Below are 9,020 nucleotides of genomic sequence, written 5' to 3'. Positions count from 1 at the left end.
GGCAGCATATGATGAAGGAATAATCTTTTCATATGGAAAGATTGTTATAATCTTTTTGATTGAATCACGAATTAATATCTCATGACCGAGTAACTTTTTAATGAGTGAATGGGTAACATACTCATATTATTAATTTTCATAACACATGAAAGTGAATTCCAATAGAACTAAGATGTGAGACCATATTATTGATTGATATGGAAGGATATAGTACTACACAAGTGTCCACTTGTCTCCTTGCTTATATTGGTGTTGTAGACTATAACCTTTTTGCAAATAGTGAGGAGCATCTATAGAGGATAGGGTTCGTAAGGTAATATAGAGTGGATAAGGGAAGTTTCTTGCAGTATTCCTAAGATGTATATGGGAGGTGACTAGATGATGTGTTGAAGGGTTGACTAGACCTTTCAACCGATGATGGTGGAATACATGATATAGAAATGTAGTATTTTGAAATCAAGTGACAAGAATGGATTGAGTAGATGTGATCATGAGTATTGGCACAATGGTTTATTGGAATAAATATATTGTTTCATATTGTAATGGTAGCTGTGTTAAGTAACACATGTATATTGAATCATAGTTCCATTTCATTGAGTATGATTAACAACTAAAAATGATTGAATTGTTAGTTTGTTAATATTTTTCTAAGAACACCTCATGGATGGTAGTAAATATTGAAAGAAAGGATTATATTCATAGATACCCACTTTTATTTAGTTGATTAGAAATTTTAGGTTGTAGGTATAAAGGTCTCAAATATGCAAATGAGTGTGATTTTGTTAGAAAGATTAGGTGCTACAACATAGAAGAGGCAAACACTCTGAGAAGGAATCCCATACTTATGAAATATGATATTCTTTATGAATTAGAATTGGAATTTATAAGTTGTATTATTATGAACATATCTATGGTAATTATATGTGTATGATACATGATATATGATAGCCAATGAAGATGTAAGACATCAAAGAAAGTCAATTGTTATGACAAAGTAACCATGTGATTGCCACAAGTCATATTCTACTAGTGGATGTCTAGTAGTAATTTAGTGCTCTCCTTAGATGAGAAATCCATGACAAGATGTATCACCTAAGGGATCGTTTAGTATATAATGAGACATCTAAGCCTAGAGGGTGAGTGTATCAAGGAAGAGGAAACTTAGAAGTTCATGTGGGATGGTGGCTAGAATATTGTGGGTGAGTTAGAAAGGATAATGAAATTAATTCGTTCCTATGGAAGCCATTAGATGGGATAGATTCATATCCATAGGGATAAGTATTATAAAAAAATATATACATATATTTGAATAGATGCTTACATCATGGAATTGAGAAATAGTGTGTATAAGATAAGTGTTTCTTGATAATTGCTATAATATGTATGCTTACTTGATTACTAACGTAGGCATATGTTGGAATGTGGAAGTCTAGTGGTATACCAAGATAGTGAATAGGATGGCACCATGAGGGCCTCACTAGGGGAGAAATACCTTATGACGTGCATTCATATTGGGGGATATATATTGACGAAAAAGTGGCATAATATATTGAGCATATAATAAGGGGTTAACAATTTTTATATTAGCAGGTATAAAAAATGGAGCTCAAAGTTAATGAAAAAATATAAATGGTTATAAAAAACATTAATGAAAAATCGATACCTACAATATCTAGTGAATGTAAGGGTTTTATAAATTGGGAAGGTGTATTGGGTTCATATTGGTAGGGAGTTAAATCATGTTATTTTCAGAGGTATTTTCCAATATGTAGTCAAATTAAGGGTATTGTTTAGTATGCCATGAACGCACATGCTATGTCAGAGGTTCATTGAGTTAATCCCCCTGTGGATGGCACTACAAATACAATAGAAGAATGAGGAAAATAAGTGTGTCTAATGAGAAGAGAAGATTAATGATTGTGTTATTCTAAGGGGGATATGATAGAATGTCCTAGTATGTAATCCCATTGATTAACTATACTTAATTATGGCTAAATGTTTGATTTAATTACCATGTTTTATTTACACCATGAGGAAGAAATTGCATGGTACCTTGAATAATGTAATAATTATATTTCTTGAATTTAATAAAATAATAGAGGTACCTCAAATAGGAGCACATAGAAAAGGGGTTATGTTAGCAGGAGATGGGAAAGGTGAGAGGGTACTAGGGGGTTCTACAAGCTGAATAATTCTTAATTTTCCATTTTTCCAAACTTTACTTTGTTTCCTTCATCACCATGTACCTTACTAAATATATAAAAACCTTAACTATCAATCATTGATTGCATGTTGTGGTTGTGGACATGTACACCTTCCACAATTGCGAAATCAAGGTAATAAGTACCTTCATCACGGGAATTATGAGAGTGGTAAAACCTAGATTTTCCATAGGGGCTTCACTAGGGGAGCAATAACAAACCACGTGCATTCATATTGGGGGATGTATATTGAGTAAAAAATGAAATAATATATTGAGCATATAATAGGGGGTAAAGGATTTTTAAATTGGCAGGTATAAAAAATGGAGCTGAAAGTTAATGAAAAATATAAAGGGGAATAAAAAATGTTAATGAAAAAATGGATACCTACAATATCTAGTGAAAGTAGGGGTTTTTTAAATTAGTAAGTTGTATTGGGTTTGTATTGGTAGGGGGTGAAATAATGTGATTTTTAAAGGTATTTGGCAATATGTAGTCAAATTAAGGGTATTGTTTAGTATGCCATGAACGCACGTGCTATGTCGGAGGTTCATTGAGTGAAGCCCCCATGAGATTTTCTCACATTTTATTCGAAAAAATCCATGTCACCACAATAAGGGGGGAAATGAGGTCTCGTGGGGTGTTGGGGATGGGGTGCTTTTTTTATTCATTCGTTCATCATTATACCCCCCACACATGTGGTTGATGGGGAGGGAACAAACTCATGATTGGATGTATGAAATTGATTGTAGAAAGGCAATGATTCATGTAGTCTTAGAGGCATGTGTGTGAATAGTTGTAGGGAAGAAGGAATAATTCATTATTGGATTAAGACAAACAACATAATATAATATGGTGCTCACCTAAATGACATTATTAATTTTGGTTCTAAGGTGAATGGTGGACGCCATTTCATATTCACATGAATCATGTGTGGCCATTATGAACTCATGCTAATAACATTGAAAAGAGATTCATGGGGCTAGACACAATAGAGACGAAAAATAAAATGGAAGAGAAGTAGGTTATAAGAGAGAAATAAATAGAGGTAGAGGTAAATTCATTCTCTCTTGGTTGATGCTAGCATCGATGAAAGTAGTTTTAGAGGTATTTATTCCTACTAGGAGGGTGATCAAAGAATGATAGAGTCCATTTTGAATTCATGTTATGAGGACTACAAAAGTATGTATAGATTGTGGAAATAGATATGGAAGATATTCAAATGGTTAGAATCTATTTCCCTGGAAAAGAAGAAAATTCTAGAGTGGGAGAACATATAGAGATTCAAAAATTGTGCTGGAAATGGATCCATGAAAGATATCAAGCTATGTGATGAAGAAGTCATGGATAAAAGATAAGGTGGAAACCATAGTGTGGGTTGAACGACCAAGCAACAAAACCTTTAAAACTTGAAAAAGGTCAAGAACTAAGTAATTGTTGTTGGAATTAATGGATAGTATCTTAACCCTCTATGCACACATAGAGGGAGAGATCAGAGACTTTGAGGGAGTATTGAGTATATAGGGAAGGTATTCTCCTTGTGCTATGTAAGGAAAGAAATGTGTCACCAAAATAGTTGTGTTGTTCCAAGAAAAAAAATTAGTGGTGAGACAATCAGATTGGTAATTTTTTGTCCTGTGATATAATTATTTGCATAAAGATGTTCCAATTCTCCTTAGTGGTATCATAGCCTCAATTGAGGTGGCCTATTATAAAATGAATAAGTGCAATAGAGTGTATTGTTGGGTGGAACATTTCTATACCTAAGTTAATGTTGGCCTTCAACTTTAAAATAGATAAGCTTTTCCTTTAGTTTGTTTATGCATTTGATTACTACAATGCATTTTGCTAGAGTATTTTACAATTTGAATGTTGAATATTTCTAAAAGTTTACTATTTTTTCATAATGGGAAATCAATTTTATATGTGCCAATGTAATTCTTGTAAATAGAATTTATATGTTGCTACAACATTTTTACTAAGTATCATTATCTCAGTTTATTTTTGGATGTGAGTGTGTGAGTAAACATCCATAGTGTTATAGCTCGTGAGAAACATGCTATGTGAATCAATATTATAGTTATAGGATACGATTAGGGACTAACGAAGTGTGGATGGAACATATTCTTTCTTTGCTAATGTTATGCATGAAACTAGAGGTAGATATTATGGCTCATCCACTTAATCATACTCATTTATGTTGTAATATTTTTTTTATTAAAATAAGAACTCACTTGTTATGCAACAACTAGAGGTAAACCAAATATAGATTGTTTCCAATATTTTTTTAATTAAAATTAATTTAAAAAAAATTTAGAAATAAAATATAATTGTTTAAGGGAAAATTCTAAAAGACATAGTTCCTCTATAACCTAGGGTTTTGAAAACTAGGTTTTCCATGAAGATTTTTCTTTCTCGAAGTGCTTCTTGACCATTTTAGATAAAAATCCATATGTACAATGCCTCAAATTCTTATATAGAGTGATCACGGTGTTCTTTTTGTTTACATGTATGTTTTCATCCGTGGGATATGAGGATCAACTCTTTAACTAGAAACTTAATTGCAGTACTTGGCACTAACAACAAGTATGTGCAAAAATGATCAAATTAGTGGAGAGGTAAATGTTTGTATTGGTTTAGATTGGATTCCAATCTGGGATATAGATTATCTAGGATTTTTTCAGGGGAGCAAGAGAATCTTGTAGCTCCAAGATGTTTAGCTCAAAGAAAAACTGCTTTTAAAGTGAAAATTTTGACTAAAAAATTTGTACACGACATATTTAATCCATCTAGGAACTTAATATATATATATATATATATATATATATATATATATATATATATATATATATATATATATATATATATATATACATGGACACACACACAACATGTACTTTTTCATTGTTTAAATTATAATTTTGAATGTAAAAAATGGGTTCAATGTCTTCAAAAATTACTTGAGAACTTGGATTATGTAAACTACATAGCTTAAACTTGCCATTCTAAGACATGTTTACTTGGTTTCAAACAAAATTGACCAAAACATATTCCTAAAAAAGGGCCACAATGAGACTACTTGAAATGTTTTAGCCATAAAAATTTATTTTTTTCAATTGTTTTGTATAATTTATATACAGTTTTTTTAATCATATATAATATATACACATTTAAATATTTTTATTGAAATATTTTATCTGTGGAATATATTGTCCACATTAAAATTATTTTTCTCCTATTAATATATTTTTGAATACATTTCAATATTAATTAAACCTCCATATTAAAATATTTTATTTATGAGTCACATTGAATATTTTATTATTAATTATATATTTTGAAATGTTGCATTTTAATTCGATATTAAGAATTAAATTAATTACATATCTCCTTGAACATTTTTATTTTTAATTACTCATATTACAACATTGAAATACTTTATTATGATCAACATTAAAATAATAAGTCATTTACCCTATCTCCATATACATATGCGAGAAGTTGAGAATGAAATAGATTATTCGACATGCATATTTAAAAAAAAAATTCTTTGAGTCATATACTCAAATATTTTTAAAAAGTTACTACTGAAATATTTTTAGAAAGTATAAGAATTATACTTTTAGTTTATTTCTCTATAAAATTGGTACATGATTTGATAGTTCATTTGGACATGAAAATAATTTATTTATGGTTGAGAGTAAGAGTATGACATGTATATTAATTTCTTTTTCTAGCCCACATTTTTTATTTTCAATGAAAATTTTGACCAAAAAAATTGCTCTATCCCTCTTGAAACCTCATATATATATATATATGTGTGTGTGTGCGTGTGTGTGTGTGTGCTTTTGTGTGTGTGTGTGTGTGTCACTCCATGTGTTTTTTTCACTGTTTAAATTATATTTTTCAATGTATAAAATGGGTTCAATGCCTTTAAAATTTCGAGTGAAAAAAATGACTAAAAAACTGCACATAATAGATTTAATCCCTCTAGAAACCTAATAGATTTATAATTAATATATATATACACACACACACACACACACACACACACATCATGTGTAATTTTTTAATGTCTTCATTTTTTTGAATGTCTTCAAAACGTTAAACCTCTCTCTTGTTCATGGCTACCATATATATAAATAGGATGTCAACGAGCATTCATGTTTATGCGCACCCAGTAAACAAACATTGCATTGCATCTATGCATATAAAATCACTCAAAATATCTCCTCCATATTCATCTCGCTAATGAAATTTATTTGAAGTAAATAGTTTCAAATTGATCATTCATTTTCTTCAATTCTCATTTTAGTATAACATTTTTCATTTCAATCTTGAAAATTTGGATGACAATCCTTGTTTTGATAATACATCGCCTTTTTTAATAAGATGTCTTCAGACATCCATTCAATTTTGTTCTAGCTAAATTTTTGAAATGACCAACACCCTATTATTTCAAGAATAACAACAACTACTATATCCTTAATATTCCAAGAATAACAACAATTACTTTATCAATTCCCAGGTATAAATGAAATTGATCAAATTTAAACAATTTCATCAAACTGTGATTTTTAGAGTTATTGAAACTGTTAGCACCTTGGTATTCAAATAACAACAACTAAATTGTCATTTCTTCCTAGAAACTTAATTTGGAGAGTGTACATTGAAGATAAATGGTAACTAACAAAATAAGCGATGGAATTTGGGTTGTATTGGTTTTGGAACATAAGGGATTACTTTTTGGAAATGGAAATTTTTAATTTTTTCATACATGTTGACTTAACGATGGGTGGAAGCTCAAAAAATGAGAATCAAACTTCAATTATTTGAATGGGATTGAAAATTCAAAAAATCTATTATCTAAATAATATTTGAAAATGACAAGTATATATCATAAAATTAATAATTATATATACCAAAAATCCATTATCGAAGGGAAAAGATAAGGAGGTTTTGAGGTTCTTTAATGGACAGAGATAATCAATGATACTTATCTTATTACAAAAACCTATCACTTTTCTAGACAAAAATCATTATGGTTCCTAAAAATGGAAAAAAAAGAGAGGAAAAGGTTGAGCACGCAAGAGGAATTGCAACGTAGAATAAAGGCACATACTTACTTGTACCACTGTATGCTTTCACTACTTTGCGAACAACCCTGTACCACTGCACTCAATATTGACTTCTTAATTCAAATTATAAAAATTTGCAAACAAAACTCGTGCATTAGATATGATTATGACTAAACAAATGCAAACTTGCAAGATGGCAAGAACATTATTCAATCTTTAAATAGACATGAAAATAATACTTTTGAATTTTTAAATAAAGATGAATTATTCTTTTGTGACTATTTGTGCCCAAAATTTTTTGTCATTTTCTCCAAATTAATCCCAATACCATGAAATATGGGTGAATGAAAGAAATTTTTTTCTACACTGAATGGGGTGGGTGAAATAACTTCATAAATACCTATTCTTGCAAATTAGGCCGAATGGAAGGTTTTAGCTCCTAATTTGAAGGGCTAAATTTACTTTTTTTACCCTCTCCCTTAAAATAAGGTGGGCTAACCTCCATACCTTATTTTTTTATAAAATAAATTTGAGGAAATTTGTAACAATGTACTATCATAAAAAGAAATCACCCAATAAAAATATAAAACCCCTTAATTTCATCCAAGGGTGAAAATTCACCCCTAAAGTTTCCATGTATGAGAACATATTGTCTATAATATCCACGCGAAAGAGACTCAATATGTAATGTGGAAAGTGTTGATAGATTTGTTCCAGAATAGTAGTGACCATAGGAAATTGGAACTCAAGGACAAGCTTTGAAATATTAAGATTAAGAGGAAAAATACCATTCCACAATACCTGAACAGGTTCACATAGTGTCATGATGAACTTGTTCAAGTTGGTGTTACTATAGAAGAGAATGATTTGGTGAGCCGAGCCCTTCCAGGCCTTCGCAAGAGTTGGCACAACTACCAAGATTCGGTGAACATGAGGGAGAAGCTAACAAATTGGGATCACTTTTGGTCTAATTTGGTACAGTGGGAGATAAGGTAGAGCACTAGAGACAGGATCTCATCCAAGGGTGAGGATGAGGACAAATGTTCCTTGGATGGAAAGGAAAAGAAATGGAAAGGGAAGAAATCCCAATCCAAAGAAGATTCGAGTCAAGGGGGTAAGAAGAGGGACTTGTCCAAAATCAACTGCTTTCATTGTGATGAATTCAGGCACTATGCAACGAAGAGTCCACATAATAAGGAAAGCAAGAAGACCGTGGGAGGAGAATCAGGTGAACGATTGAATTAACAGTTTAAGCTTGATTTTACTCTCATTTCATGCATGGAAAGCACAATCCTAGGTAGTGTTTGGTATTTAGATAGTGGTGCCTCATTCCACATAATGGGGACAAATAATTTTTCAGTGACTTGGAGGAGAAGGATCTCCAAATGCACATCAATATGGGACATGATGGAAGGTATATCATGACATGTATTGGTACAATTACTTTTTAGAGGGAGTATGGCTCCCCTCTCAGGCTCAACCTTGTGATGTTTGTATCAAGTCTAAAGAAGAATATAGTTTCCATAGTTGTGCTGGAATACCATGGCTATGATATGATATTCAGCAAAGGGAAGGATTTCCTGATACACATCGCCACGGTACAAATGAAACAGATCAGGGTTTGAGTGAAGAACCTCTACAAATTAGATGTGGAAGACTATGCATCATTGAGCACAAAAGAAGAGAAGGTGCAAAGTCAAGATGCCGTAGAATTATGGCATAGAAGACTTGGCCATTTGCA

The sequence above is a fragment of the Pinus tabuliformis genome, chromosome 6 (genome assembly GCF_031772625.1).
Source record: "Pinus tabuliformis cultivar Carrire ecotype Pingquan chromosome 6, CPIR1, whole genome shotgun sequence".
Classification (NCBI taxonomy): domain Eukaryota; kingdom Viridiplantae; phylum Streptophyta; class Pinopsida; order Pinales; family Pinaceae; genus Pinus; species Pinus tabuliformis.
Note: the sequence above shows the minus strand (reverse complement) of the source record.